The sequence below is a fragment of the Schistocerca piceifrons genome, chromosome X (genome assembly GCF_021461385.2).
Source record: "Schistocerca piceifrons isolate TAMUIC-IGC-003096 chromosome X, iqSchPice1.1, whole genome shotgun sequence".
NCBI classification, from domain to species: Eukaryota; Metazoa; Arthropoda; class Insecta; order Orthoptera; family Acrididae; genus Schistocerca; species Schistocerca piceifrons.
This window is the reverse complement of record NC_060149.1, coordinates 338562479-338577823: the sequence shown is the minus strand read 5'-3', so window position 1 is coordinate 338577823 and position 15345 is coordinate 338562479. Positions and strand designations below refer to the sequence as shown.

Genomic DNA, 15345 nt, shown 5'->3' with positions numbered 1-15345 from the left:
GCTCGCCAGCCAACTGTACACATTTTTGCATCAAGGCGTTGACCGTTTTCTCAGACAGTGGGATAAATGTATTAACAGTTCTGGTGTATACTTTTGAAATAATTAACGAGTCACTTACTTTTTTCCATCTGTCCCGTTTTCATTTGACTGCCCCTTACAAACCGACTTTGATTCAAACCTGCTCGCAGGAGTACACAGTGTTACTAACACAATAAACTCTCGGTTATCCGCGGCCTATTTTCCCATTTTTTTCTTTGCTAGCAAACATTTTCCATTAACCCGAGAGTGGTCGCGGTTGAGCGATAATCTCACGTTACAACGCGAGTTTAGTAAACAATGTGCTGCTCGAACTCTGCAACAGCTGGGCTGCATTTTGTTTCAAAGTCGTGTGTAGTAATGTGACAATGGATAGTACTGTATTCGTTGTAAGTACCGAATTTTCACATATAGTATGATGATTAAGGCAGAATTTAATGTAAGATTTAGTTAATGATTATTTTCGAACAACTCTAATACATTACTGCGTACTTTAATTGCGGATTATCCCCGGAATTCGATTATCCGCTGCTAAGTCCCCAATTACTGCGGGTAACAGAGAGATTGCTATATTAACAATATTCGTACGACTTTGCACACAGTGGGGAAAAAAAGGAAGTAAGATTACGGTTTTTAATTTGCTGTCGATGTCGAGGTCAGCAGAGACGGAGCACAAGCTCGGATTGTTTCATGGTTGGGAAAGGAAGTTGGCCATTCACTTTCAAATCAACCATCCCGGCATTTACCTGCAGTGATTTAAAATGGAGAAAGGTGCCCATATGGACATCCTGAAAGAGGCAAATTTATAACCATGTGCACCAAAATAAGAACATAACTCTTTACGAGTAGAAAAACTTTAAGGCATTGATTTTGTTGATACTTTTCAGAGTGTGTTCTATGTGTTGCAATGTAAATGAATCTAGCGCCATCACTTAGCGTTACACGTTATGTGAGCCTTATTTATTGTGAACAAGAGGCCATAGTCAGCACCTCATGCGTCATGTCACGAAAACATCTTGTTTGCGTGCAGATATGCATTTGATTCAAATTCCTTCCCATCACTGGCTTTCCAAGCTCAACACTTCTTTCGTCAAACTTCTCTGACTGTCTTCTGTTGTTTTTACGTTTTCTATATTACTTCTCTTTACAGTTCTTTCTCTTATGTGTCTATGTAAATCCTTTATATGTCATGTATTTCTGAATTTTGTTTTATTTTTAAAGTAATGTACTTATGTCATTATTATCGGCTTCCTCCTGTCCACCTTCCTTTCCCCCTACAGGCCCTCCCTGTAACACGCCTCTCACCTATTTAAGGACAGTCTCTTCACATGTGAAGGGAGAGGCACATATCAATCAGTCGCAATCCTAGTTTTTATTATTCTTGCATATCTGGATGTCAACTCTAAATAGCCATCCTCAGTTCATTTAAGCTACAATCCAACAAACTCTCGGCAATACATGTCAGCAAAGGCCGAAGGAAACTGAGCTCCGTCTACGATGTGACGTCGTCGAAGGACGTTAAATCTTTATATTCCTTCCATTTTCCTTTGAACACGTTCTGTCGTCCGAAGAATGAGGTCACTCGTTAAAGTTGGTACCTTACGACGGAACCATAGCTACAGACAGTCACTGGCAGACGCAGCTACGAATGAGAGACGTCGACGATGACACGCTCTCAAGAAAGTCCATACTCCACCGCTGCTGGATGTCTACCTACGTCAGACTGCAGCGTCCCTCGCCCCACTCTGTGATAGCCGATTATGACAGCAGCATCCTAATAGCTCAGATTACTCGATACTGTGTACCAGGATCTATAGTTAAATAAGTGCGATGTTTGACTGTCATTCAGTATTGTTCAAAGTGTTAAACAGTTAGTGTTCTGTGACGGTACCATTCATATTGTTCTTCATGTGTACATGGATTGCATTCAAGTTAAGTATTCGATATTATAGAGTTATTACTATACTGGACTAATAATTTATTTGGTTGTTGTATCCACTCGGCCTGCTCCAGAAGTAAAACTATATTACTGTCGTCTAGGCTCGCTACGTCATACATCAGAGGATAGGAAAATGATGGGACAAGCAGTTGGCTGTTTCCATTCAAAATGATCAAAAAAAAAACAGAACTGAAATTTATAAACTTCTAACGAATGTCTGTTACATCATCCTCAACTTTAGTCTGAGCTTGAGTATTGTTACATCCTAGCCAGTAATGCCACCCGAGCCCGCTGCCAAAAGGTTGGCAGCATGAAAGTCCGGACGCCGTCCGCATAAGCAGCGCCAGCGAGACAGCAAATCGCCGCAAGTCTGCGCGCGCCCCCGCTGGCTTCTGGGTTCTTAAGCGCTGGAGTCGCCAGCGCTAGGACAGTTCTGTATTCGCCGCTCAGTTGTATACTCGCCACCGAATTGTGTACTTGCTAGTCAGTTGTGTATTCATCGCGGCAGAGTTGTTGTTTGTCGTCAGCCGACGCTGACCTAGCCGCTCCCACTCGAACTAGACAGATCTCTGTAGACACGGAGTTCACTATTGTGTTTCTGTATCTTCGTCAATAAAGATAAGTACCGACTTTTATTTAATCAGAGTGTTTGGGTTTTCATCTTTCTGTTTACTGTTCCAGCGGACCGGTCGGCCCGCTATTAAAAGTGTGGCGGTGACTTCGTAAGCCGTTTCTACAGCGAATTGTTTGTCGCTACGAACACCGCCACAAAAAGTATAATGACGATCTTTCAAATATAAAAGCTTCTCTCCAATAAACAGGCCACGGTTCAATCTCTTTATACGTGATTTTTATAAATTACGGAGATATTCGAATATGCTGGTTAGTCTTCCGATATTTCTTAAAGACATTAGGTAATGTGTCATATATCGACTAATAATAGACATAACTTTCACAACTTTATCGTTAATTCCAAGAATCATTGAAACTATTTCTCTTTTTTGTGGGTGAGCCGCACTAACTACCATGTTGTCGATGATGATGTGTCATCGTTTAATTACGCCAACGAGATAGAGAACTACGTAGGCATTAAATGCAGGCAAACACAAGACAAAACGCATAAACAAGAGAACTAATCTGACAGAGTTCATTGCACCACTAGTGAAAAAACTTGTGGTCTCTGTGGACTTCAGTTATTGGTTAATGGTACGAAGGTTTATGAATTGGAATTTACATATTATATCATTGTTTCGAGTTCCAGTCAAATAAGTATAGGTGCTCAGACGACTTCAGTGGGACTCGTTGGGTGCAGGTAACTGTTCGTCTTGAGAAACACTACGAGATTAGCATTTTCTGTAGACTGTGAAATAATTTACCTCGCTTCATGCTATATTAATACCTTCACCGTACGATAGCAGTGGTTATGTTACCAATGACAGTGCCACTAAAGCGGAGTTACTAAGCACGGCTTTCCGAAATTACTCCACCAAAGAAGACGAAGTAAATATTCCAGTATTCGAATCAAGAACAGCTACCAACGTGGGTAGCTTAGAAACAGATATCTTCGATGTAGCGAAGCAGCTTAAATTACTTATAAAAGGCGAGACTTCCGGTCCAAGTTGTATACCAACTAGATTACTTTCAGACTATTTTGATAACATAGCTCTATACTTAGCAATCATATGCAACCGATCGCTCGACGAAAGATCGGTACCTAAAGACCGCAGAGTTTCACAGGCCACATAATCAAGAAAGAAAATAGAAGTAATCCGCTGCATAGGAGATCCAGTCACTGACGTCGATTTGCAGTAGAATTTTGGAATGTCTGCTGTGTCCGAACATTGTGAATTACATCGAAGAAAACGATCTATTGACACACAGTCAACAACGAATCAAAAAATATCGTTCTTTGTGCAACACAACTGGTCCTTTATTATTATGAAGTAACGAGAGCTACGGGCAGAGGAAATAAAATTGATTCTATAGTTCTGGATGTCCAGAAGGCTTTTGATACCGTTGCTGACGAGCTACTTTTAATCAAGTTGCGTGCCTGTGGAGTATCGTCTCAGCTGCGCGCGTAATTACCTGTCAGAAGAGTCACAGTTCGTACTAACTGACAGAAAGTCATCGAGTACTAAAGAACTGGTATCTGGAGTTTCTCAAGGAAGTGTTGTAGGTCCCCTGCAGTACCTAATCTCTATTAACGATTTAGGTGACAAACTGAGCACCCCCCTTAGATTGTTTGCAGATGATGCTATCATCTGCAAATAACCAATTGAAAAGTGATTTAGACAAGATGTCTGTATGGTTCGAAAGGTGTAAAATGACCCTAAATAATGAAAAGTGTGAAATCATTCACACAGGGACTGAAAGGAATCCGTTAAATTTCGATTACACGATGAATCACACAAACCTAACGGCTGTAAAGTCAACTAAATACGTAGGGACTGCAATTACGAACGACTTTAATTGGAATGATCACTTAGGTATTGTTGTGGGGAGGCGGCCAAATACTGCGTTTTATTGGCACGGATGTAACAGGTCTACTGAGGAGACTGCCTACACTACGCTTCTCCGTCCTCTTCTTTCTGGAGTATTGCTGAGCAGTACGGAAGGACGGAGGACATGAAAAAAGTTCAGATAAGGGCAACTCGTTCTGCACTATCACAAAATAGGGGAGAGAGTGTCACAGTGTCACAGATAGGAGGTGGGGTGACAATCGTTAAAACAAAAGTTTTTTCGTTGCGGCGAGATCGTTTCAACTTTCTCGTCTGAATGCAAAAATATTCTTTGACGTACACCTACATAGGGAGAAATGATAAATGCAATAAAATAGGAGAAACAAGAGCTCGCACACAAAGCTTTAAGCCTTCGTTTTCCCCGCGCGCTGTTCGAGAGTGGAACGGCAGAGAAATTGTGTGAAAGTGGTTCGATGAACCCTCTGCCAGGCACTTAAATGTGAATTGCAGAGTAGTCATGTAGATGTAAATATTTAGTTTAAGGATTGTGTATACAAGGCAAGAGAACTAGGAGTCTCAAGGAATCAAAAGCCAGGTAGTTTTTTTCCTACGCACGCACACACACAACATACATACACACACACACACACACACACACACACACACAAGCGAAAGCGCGTGTCATTAAACCAACGATTAACTGCGAAAAGTTCTTCTTTCACTTCGTGTCTTTTTCTACCTAGAACGTTTAAGTCCAGCGAGCACCTGTGGGTTGCTTACATTCTCGTGTTTTTACGTCCGCCTGCCAACTGGAAGTTAGCTGCACAGTTCACCGAAAGATACGTTTTTACTCATTTTTATTTTGTTACAGTTTAAGTGTGTTGCAGTGCTTTTTAGTTTTCTCCAAAGTAGCGTCATGCGTGGATTTTCTCGTAAATTAGTTAGTATGGGAGAAACATGTCAGAACTGTGGCTTGGGGTGCTGACTGTAACGTGGCAGAAAATAATGTGTCAGATGAGGGTCTTCCATGGAGTTGTTATGTAGTCGAGACAAGAAAATCGTGAAACAGGGAAGAAATATTTGTGCTTTCAGGCAGAATCAGAAATGTCTTATTTTCATTTAGACGGGCTGAAGGGTGAAAGAAACGTTGGGAGCTGGGAAAAGGTGACAAGTAACAGGCAAAAGGAGAAAACCGCAGAAATCACATGCCACATTCCGGTTAGAAATCAGTTTGACTTGCTACGTGAAATAGAAGAAGAGCCTCAAGAAGGTTATGAGTAAACTAGAGTGCATCAGAATCTTAGGAACGGCTTTAAGGCTAGGTCAGAAAAAAAGTCACGTAAAAGATTTGCTAGTAACGTAGAATATAGCAGTAAAGGTGACCTGGAGGGGATAGGAGCAGTAACAGTAAACACTCGTTTGGGGTTTGTGGAGGTTTTACAGGGCCATGACCAGCTCTAGTTTAACAGGGGTGAAGTGGAATTCTTCTCTAGGAAACTTTCAGCTATTTATGAGAAATCTAGGTGCAGTATTGTGCTATTTGTCAGACAAGGAGAAAGAGTTAGTAGTTTGTGGAGATTTAAATGTAGATTTTTTTGAAAGATACAGACAGGAAAAATAACTAGAATCATTATTTGGGTGTTTCAACCTAATTTCAGTAGTCAGTTTTCGAACTCATGTGCAGCAAGATAGTTGGACGCTGACTGATAACATTTTTATAGGCAGTGCCAAGGGTGAAACAGTTTATGTGTACCCAATTGTTAATGGATTATCTGATCATGATGCACAATTAATAGAAATAAACAATGTACCACCTTACGCTTATTAATGAGTACAGTATATAATGTTTAAGAATATGTTACAAGAGGTGGTGTGGAATGAGGTATATAAAGAAAGAGATGCTAATGTCAAGTTCGGTTTATTATATAGTAATTTTTCTTTGACTGCTAGGGCCCACTGCTCATTGGCTTCCTGGAACTAGGTGCCACTATTAACGTACAGTGGTATGTGTACACTTTGCAAAAATTGAAGTGCGCCATCAACTTCAAACTCCCAGGAATGTTGACGGACGGCGTCATTCAGTTGCAGGAAAATGGCCGCCCACATTTTGCCAAGTTTGTTTCGACTGCGCTGCAGAAGTTTTGTTGGGAAGCCCTTACACATCCTCCACACGGTTCCGATCTTTCCCCATGCGATTCCCATATGTTTGGAGCCCTCAGGAATGACATTCCTGGCCGTCGATTTGCATCGGACGAAGAGGTGCAAGCCTGGGAACAATCATGATTATGTAGGCAACTGTAAATATTTTCCATGAAGGCAGTGACCAACTTTTCTCACAATGGGAAAAATGTATTAAAATATAAGGCTATTACTCTTGAAATAATAAACAGTTTACCTTTTTTCCATCTGTCTCGTTTCATTTGAGTGCCCCTAATATTTCCTTTTATTTCCTAACGCTTATTCTTTCCCTTCTGCTCTTGAATATAAGCCCACATATACTCTCAGATATGCAGCCGGTGTTTACTTTGTTGAGCAGTTTATACAGAGGTAAACAGAATCCTGTAGAGGAGCAGTACGCCGCCAGCTCACTTTATGTCAATGTTATACGAAGAAGTTGACTTGATTTCTCTATCGCGATACACATTGGCTGCCTTTAGGTCGGGCGGTACCGCGAACCGTAATTCAACGATATGAAGATGGAATCTGTTCTTTCGGACATGTCCGAAAGAACAGATACCATCTTCATATACACGTAGTTAAGGCTAACCGGCCATTGTCCTTCTTCTGTGCGGATGCACACGTAGCGCCCGAACTCTTACGGGATTCGGTAAGATTGTCTGCCGCGAGTAATGAGTGTAAAAGGCAGGGGCACTACGAAGGTAGTGTGTGGACATTAAGTTGGTAATGTGGAAGCGTGCAACGGATAAGTCCCTGCAGTCGCACTATACTCTGTGCCCTCGATGGCTCAGCTGGATAGAGCATCTCCCATGTAAGCAGGAGATCCCGGGTTCGAGTCCCGGTCGGGGCACACATTTTCACCTGACCCCGTTGATATATATATCAACACCCCTCGGCAGCTGAAGGTATTAATATATAATTCTAATTTCGTTCTAGACGGTTGCAGGTCGTCGATGGTGTCTAAGTATATAATTGAGTTCTTGGTCGGGTAAAAGTAACCTTGGTGAACATCAATAAATGTTTGTGTGCAGTGTATGGTACTGAGTTTGTTGACGGGAGTACTGTTAGGCATTGAGTAATGAGAGTTATAGCGTCATGAAATGCAGAAACTGATCTCCATGATCTACTCCTACTGCTCCCGAAAAGGTGAATCGCGAAGGTGCCATTATTCGTGCAAACTGGTACACCACAGCCCAAAAATTGGTTCTACATCTGCCAGTGAGCATTGGAAGTGAGTGTTCAGTGATTTACACTCTTGGATATTCAAGTCTGCTCAAGATGGGTTCCATGAATGTTCACAGTACACCACAAGACTGAAAGAATAGCCCTTTCATTAGACCTGTTGGAGTTGTTTGAGGTCAGTGGAGAGGCATTTCTGTCACGGATCGTTACAGGTGACGAAACTTAACAATAGGAAAAACATACACTGCGAAAGCAAAGAGAGCTCCACTCCAAGTTTAAACGCAGCCAAAACCTCTCAGACAAACAGAAGCTAAACGATGTCAAAGTTAGCGTAAGGAGGGCTATGCGTGAAGCGTTCATTGAATTCGAAAGTAAAATTCTATGTACCGACTTGGCAGAAAATCCTAGGAAGTTCTGGTCTTACGTTAAATCAGTAAGTGGCTCGAAACAGCATATCCAGACACTACAGGATGATGATGGCATTGAAACAGAGGATGACACGCGTAAAGCTGAAATACTAAACACCTTTTTCCAAAGCTGTTTCACAGAGGAAGACCGCACTGCAGTTCCTTCTCTAAATCCTCGCACAAACGAAAAAATGGCTGACATCGAAATAAGTGTCAAAGGAATAGAAAAGCAACTGGAATCACTCAATAGAGGAAAGTCCACTGGACCTGACGGGATACCAATTCGATTCTACACAGAGTACGCGAAAGAACTTGCCCCCCTTCTAACAGCCGTGTACCGCAAGTCTCTAGAGGAACGGAGGGTTCCAAATGATTGGAAAAGAGCACAGATAGTCCCAGTCTTCAAGAAGGGGCGTCGAGCAGATGCGCAAAACTATAGACCTATATCTCTTACGTCGATCTCTTGTAGAATTTTAGAACATGTTTTTTGCTCGCGTATCATGTCATTTCTGGAAACCCAGAATCTACTATGTAGGAATCAACATGGATTCCGGAAACAGCGATCGTGTGAGACCCAACTCGCCTTATTTGTTCATGAGACCCAGAAAATATTAGATACAGGCTCCCAGGTAGATGCTATTTCTCTTGACTTCCGGAAGGCGTTCGATACAGTTCCGCACTGTCGCCTGATAAACAAAGTAAGAGCCTACGGAATATCAGACCAGCTGTGTGGCTGGATTGAAGAGTTTTTAGCAAACAGAACACAGCATGTTGTTATCAATGGAGAGACATCTACAGACGTTAAAGTAACCTCTGGCGTGCCACAGGGGAGTGTTATGGGACCATTGCTTTTCACAATATATATAAATGACTTAGTAGATAGTGTCGGAAGTTCCATGCGGCTTTTCGCGGATGATGCTGTAGTATACAGAGAAGTTGCTGCATTAGAAAATTGTAGCGAAATACAGGAAGATCTGCAGCGGATAGGCACTTGGTGCAGGGAGTGGCAACTGACCCTTAACATAGACAAATGTAATGTATTGCGAATACATAGAAAGAAGGATCCTTTATTGTGTGATTATATGATAGCGGAACAAACACTGGTAGCAGTTACTTCTGTAAAATATCTGGGAGTATGCGTACGGAACGATTTGAAGTGGAATGATCATATAAAACTAATTGTTGGTAAGGCGGGTACCAGGTTGAGATTCATTGGGAGAGTGCTTAGAAAATGTAGTCCATCAACAAAGGAGGTGGCTTACAAAACACTCGTTCGACCTATACTTGAGTATTGCTCATCAGTGTGGGATCCGTACCAGGTCGGGTTGACGGAGGAGATAGAGAAGATCCAAAGAAGAGCGGCGCGTTTCGTTACTGGGTTATTTGGTAACCGTGATAGCGTTACGGAGATGTTTAATAAACTCAAGTGGCAGACTCTGCAAGAGAGGCGCTCTGCATCGCGGTGTAGCTTGCTCGCCAGGTTTCGAGAGGGTGCGTTTCTGGATGAGGTATCGAATATATTGCTTCCCCCTACTTATACTTCCCGAGGAGATCACGAATGTAAAATTAGAGAGATTAGAGCGCGCACGGAGGCTTTCAGACAGTCGTTCTTCCCGCGAACCATACGCGACTGGAACAGGAAAGGGAGGTAATGACAGTGGCACGTAAAGTGCCCTCCGCCACACACCGTTGGGTGGCTTGCGGAGTATCAATGTAGATGTAGATGTAGATACACTTACACAATGCTGGCGTAAAGCTACAGAACTCAACGCGATGGAGACTATGTAGAAAAAGGGTACAAGTAAAATGTATATTCACCAAAGCCTAACTCTTAAGAACAAATATGTGCTGAGGAAAAATTTGTGGAACAGTATTTACTGAATGAGACTCGTATATGTGTCAGATTAGCTGCAACGAAAATAAATTGGAATCCTATGGCAGATAGTGGTGTGGATCCCTGTGTCTCGTACTATTGCGCTTTCCGACAATGCCTCTGGCCTTTTCAGTTTTATTCTGCATGTTGTTTCACTGTTCGAGTCACAGATTAATTTCTCTTAATTTCGTTCATGGGATGGAAAGTTAGACTACCCATCATTTTTTATTTGCCCACTTGTGTGTGCGCGCGCGTCATTGCCTTTATTGTTTCTTGTCCTAGAAGATGATGATGCTTTACTTTTTTTCTTAATTTTATTTCCTAGAACCGTAAGTTACATAGTGTACCGTGGCAATTATTTATTATCTTTCTAATACAAACATAAATTTTAACGACTTTAGTGCTCTCTCTCTTTTCCATTTTTTAACCTCTCAGTACAGCTTCTCCAAGTTCCAGTGCTGTCAAACGCAGACCTTCTGGAACTGCGAATTCCATGTTAATTTTCTTTTGATGTCTTTGATGTTGACACACCATTAGTTGCTTTGCTTCGTAAACGGTCACATTCCTAATGAATGGAAGTTTCGTTCGCAGTGGAGAGTGCACTGAAGTAAAACTTAATGAGTGATTAAATCGGTGTGCCATATTCACAGATTCTACAAACAACTCTTTCGAACAGACAAGTATTCTTGAAGGGGAGAAAAGGACAGAAGTTTGAATAAAGGCATCGGTAACATAGCGAATGTTAAAAGCTGTAAAATGTCACAATAAAATGTTTGGAAGGCTGGAGAAGCAAACTGTTATAGTGAAATAATCGGTTAAGAAACGGATTCTATGATTACAAAAAGAGAGAAAAAAATTCAGCATCCAGATCCTTTTCGTCCCATGTGAATTTAGACGATTAGCTTGAAGACTTTTGTGACGTCATAAAATGGACCAATATGATGCAAGATAGCTTTCTTGGCCACGGGCAGAAGTGAGAACACTTCGAGTTGGATTACATTATTTCGGACCTAAAAATACCACATTTGACGCTTTTCGCATAACTTGCGTCTTATTAAAATATATCGCTGCATTAATATTGTATCAAAAAGAGTCACTTTCAGTAAAATTTGCTGTAGTAGAATGTCTGAAAGATTACGGTAAAAAATCATTGTATTTTTTAATGCAAAGATGTGGGAGATAACAGAGACTTTTGCCAATAATAGTGGCCTACATCTTTGCTGCTTATTTAAAACTGAAAACTGTGTTTGCTTTTTTACATGTATTGTCACAAATATTTTTCAAGGATAATTTGAAATATTTTTATATCTCCCTTCTCAGCATGTTAAAGGCCGTTGAATAAACTGATGTGCTCACAATTTAAATCAATATCGTCGCTAAGCGGTCATCAACCACATCGGAAACTAGGGCGGTGCATTTCACGTCGAAGACCTATGAAGATCATGGCGTCATTCGGATGGGCTATGGAGAGGCGTGGAATCAGCACATCCCTCTCCCGGTCGTTCTCAGCTTCCCAGTCCTGGGCGACGCTACTTTTCGCTCAAGTAGCTACTTAGTTGGCATTACAAGTCTGAGTTTTTGTGGTACCAGGAATCTAACCCATGTCCTCTGCATTGTAAGCAGACACGTTCCCCACTGAGCTACGGAATTGGGCGCAACGAGGCTTGGATACGCGAAATATTGCTTGGAGAAGTCTGCATCCGTGGACGACTACTTGGTAGTAGTGAGGCACATGTAATACGAATGAGGCGCGACTGACAGGCTGCCGATGGGAAAAACCTTCTCGCTGTATGTACAACATGGAGTTTAATTGCCACTTGTTCGGGCGCCTCCTTATATCGCATCCCAACTGTGGTTTAATTAAAATATCTGCGACTGCAGTTGCTCTCTCAATACCTCTTTCTTCGTCGTGCCCTGTTTTGTTCGTAGCGCGTCCCTGCCGTCAGACCCACGCGCTCTCGCCACAAGGGTCCTTTCGCCGGGACTACAGCGAGCAACATAAAACAATACAATCCACTGACATTCATTTCTCAGTTCAACCATTATTTTGGAAAATTACTCTAGATTAAACACAGCTGGCTACTTCAATAAAGACTCTAATTTATTTGCTCTTGTTACGTTATAATTTAAATTAGAATTCGAGAATAATACTTGTGGCGATGAAGCCGTCGCTTCAAAACGTTTATTCTACCATTAATTTAGCTATGTTAATGGTGCTTCGAGCTCCGTGGCTGTGGACTGAATTACGAGAAGAAATATAGCAACCAGCCACTTTATGCCAACCTGTGTTTCGGACTTTTACCCATCATCAATTGGCGTAAAACTTTTATATCTTTGACAGTATAATATTTTCATTGACAGAATTTTGAACGCTGTTACATTTCTCGTGTGGGACGTCTAATTAATTGTTAGGAACATTCTGAAGTCCTTCATGGAAATTCCTCTGCGTATACCGATGTATTAAATACTGTAGAAATTTATTTTCTCGTGTTAAAAGGACACGAATAACAGAGAATTTCTGTGAAATCAGTCAGTCTCTACGACATTTTTATGTTGATTTTGCCAGAGATACAGCGTAAAGAAATGCTATATCATCACGTCTACAACTAACATTTCTGGCCCCGTTTTGGGAACGGAGAACCTACTGATATTGGATAAACGCATTCGTGAATATTTAGCGCAATACATTAATCTCTTTAATATAATCTTTTTGATATAAAGAAAATCGTGTATATGGGTTAACGGCAACAGATTGACATCACTAGCACGTTTTTTATTTTTTTTAGCACTGTGAATGGTTTAATATTGCACAAGAAAGAGTGTACCCCACAGAGGATGTCGAACATATAAAATACTCCTTTTGCCCACAAATAAAGTACAATCAAAAATAAGGAATCAAATCACATCTGAAAATATGAATAACAGAAACAAATTCTGGTATTAACAGACTACTCATAACTAAAGGATTACTACAGATACATACTGAACTAATAAGCCCGGTGAAGTCAAATCATATTGTTTAAATAAGACAATATATCTCGAACACAACATACAAGTAAGTCAAGGTAAATTAAAATTGGTAAATTAAAATTGGCAATCGAATTTTATCTCGACCAGTTATTTCCCTTAATTACAAAAATATTTCTGTGAGCACTGATATCTTTCTCACGTTTTATCTTCCTTTATCCGGTCGTGAAATTGAAACGTTTTAAATTTTAGCCAATTAGATTCGTAATTCATAGTTCCGTAGAACTGAAGTTTGTTTACCTACTTTAGTTAGTTTAATTACGGCAGCTCCTTTCATCCTTCACATATTCCTACGTGTATTGTCGTAAAATTTCTCTCCTGTAATGCACTTAGCTTTTATTTGCTCGTGTTTTTGGGTAATTTTATTTATTTAACATAGCCGCGGCGTAAAAATTCATTAACATTAATGAGAAAGCATCTCATTGCGACTAACGTTCCCAGGCGTGGAAAGCGGTTAGCTGTCAGATGAAATCTTTCTTCTGTTGATGAGCTGTAAGGAGCCAGAACTAGTGCTCAATAAAACTTATAATCAAGTGTTCGTACAACATTTCAGACAGTAGCTGGTGACAAACAGCAGCTCAAGTTTAAGCAAGTAGGTGATGACGCTCTACAGAATTATGTAACTGTTTCGCTTATGCGCTGAATATATTAGAATCGCAAAGAGATCGATATAGACAACTATAGAACAGAAGCCAACATTTTACATTCTGTTCCTTTACAAGGGTAATCGATGAACGCTGCCACCGTTCAACTGTTGTATTATTGCAAAGCGGAGTTATGTTGATATCAGTACAAGTGTTATACAAAATCATCTAAAACCGACAAAACACAAAGACTGCAGGATCATATGCTGATCATATCGTGTTCTCTACAAAAGAAGCAGGCGAATTATCACCACTCTTAATCTTCGACTGGAAGACACATTTAAATAAAAACAAGGAGCAGAACTGATGCGTAAATACAACTACTGCGCTACTTAATTCCCATCTGCCTGTAGCGAAATCCTAGAAAACATTCTTCCGAATTCAAATCAGATGGCTTCTTGATAACGATTTTATGGATACTGAAAACATCGTTCATGTGACATATAATATCCTTAGAACCACGCAGATTCGTTGATACTACACTTCCGAAAATCCTCCGATTTAGCACCACACCACAGCCAAGGGAACTACGTACGTATGGACTACTTATTTTAGACTGTGACTGGATTGAAGGCTTTCTAAGAGATCGGAAGTAACACGTTATCTTGAAGGGAAGAGTTATCCACATTTACGTACGTCATTTCGAGGGTGCTCTCGGTTGTAAAACAGGGGTACTACAGTTATTGTTACAGAGGATACTTCCGTGATAATGACACAAACTTTCACAGATGATGGAAAAGGGCAAATGGATCAGTACCATATACTGAACTCCGATTCGGAAACGACTGAATCCTAAATTCCGAAGTGAAATGCGTTGTCGGAGTGCTCTGTCAGTGGAATTCGGGAGGCTACAAATCGTTGTTTGTACGATGTAATAAACTGAATTCTTAAGTATGTATTTGCTAAAATTGTAGGGTAGACAGACCTATGATCAGAGCGGAGGCAGGGAACTCCACTAATGCACTGCAGATTGCGTGATGTGTTATGTTTCCGTGATCTGTCTTTACTGCAGCCTGTGTTTAAAAGTAGGGGTGTACTCTCGGTCAGACCTACTGAAATGGCGTTGCACCCGGTTTCGGAATTACGTAATGCGAGACGATGATTTTCTTTTACGAAGGACCAGATGGAAACTGTAGGGAAACTGAGAGATTATATCTACATCTACATCTAAATACTCGACAAACCTCCGTACGGTACATGACGGTGGTTACCTTGTACCACTACTAGACATTTCCTTTCCTGTTCCACTCGCAAATGGAGCGAAGGAGAAACGACTGCTTATATGGCTAGTACGATCCTCATTTTCTTTGATCATGTCTTCGTGGTCCTTAAGCGAAACGTACTCATACCTTGGCGGCAGTATAATCGTTCTGCAGTCAGCCGCAAATGCCGGTTCTCTAAATTTTCTTAATAGTGTTTCGCGTAAAGAACGTCGTCTTCCCTCCAGGGATACCCATTTCATTTCTCAAAGCAAGACTCGCCAGGTGATCGAACCTACTGGTAAGAAGTCTAGAAGCCCGTCTCTGAACTACTTCGATGTCTTTCTTTAATCAGACCTAATGGAGGTTCCACACACTCGAGCAGTACTCAAGAATGGAAC

At 41.0% G+C, this 15345-nt stretch overlaps 1 protein-coding gene and 1 non-coding gene across 2 annotated transcripts in view; one reads left to right on the top strand and one right to left on the bottom strand.

The window, feature by feature from the left end:
* LOC124722893 (rho GTPase-activating protein 100F) overlaps positions 1-15345 on the bottom strand; it is an 800721-nt gene that overhangs the window by 602436 nt on the left and 182940 nt on the right. The gene's annotated exons all lie outside the window — the stretch shown is intronic.
* Positions 7388-7462, top strand: Trnat-ugu. The gene has a single exon. It is a non-coding gene; the product is annotated as a tRNA-Thr (tRNA).